Consider the following 388-nt stretch of genomic DNA (forward strand, 5'->3'; position numbering starts at 1 on the left):
GGGGTGGGGGGCAGGGTGGGTCCTTCTGCCGCTGCTGCCAGAGGAGGAGGAGGAGGCGGCGGGGGGGGGTGTGGAGGGACTGAGAGAGGGGGTGCTGCTAGTGCATGTGCATCGCGGGTCCTCAGCCGTCGGTGCGTCCGCGGCGCCTTCGCCGACCCCCGCGCGCAGGGCAGGGCTGGGCAGGGGGCCGGGCCGGGGGGCAGGTCTCTAGCGGGAGGCGGCGTCGCTGTCTCCCAGAGCTCGCATCGCTCGGTGGAGCCTACCGGAGAGAGAGGGAGAGCGAGGGAGCCGCAGGCAGCCAAGAGCTCGAGGGGGAGAGAGAGAGGGAGAGAGGCTGGGAGGGAGGGGAGAAAAAAATGAAGGGAGAGCCAGAGAGCGCGCGCGCGCC

This window comes from Crocuta crocuta, unplaced genomic scaffold (assembly GCF_008692635.1).
Source record: "Crocuta crocuta isolate KB4526 unplaced genomic scaffold, BGI_CrCroc_1.0 scaffold124, whole genome shotgun sequence".
Taxonomy (NCBI): domain Eukaryota; kingdom Metazoa; phylum Chordata; class Mammalia; order Carnivora; family Hyaenidae; genus Crocuta; species Crocuta crocuta.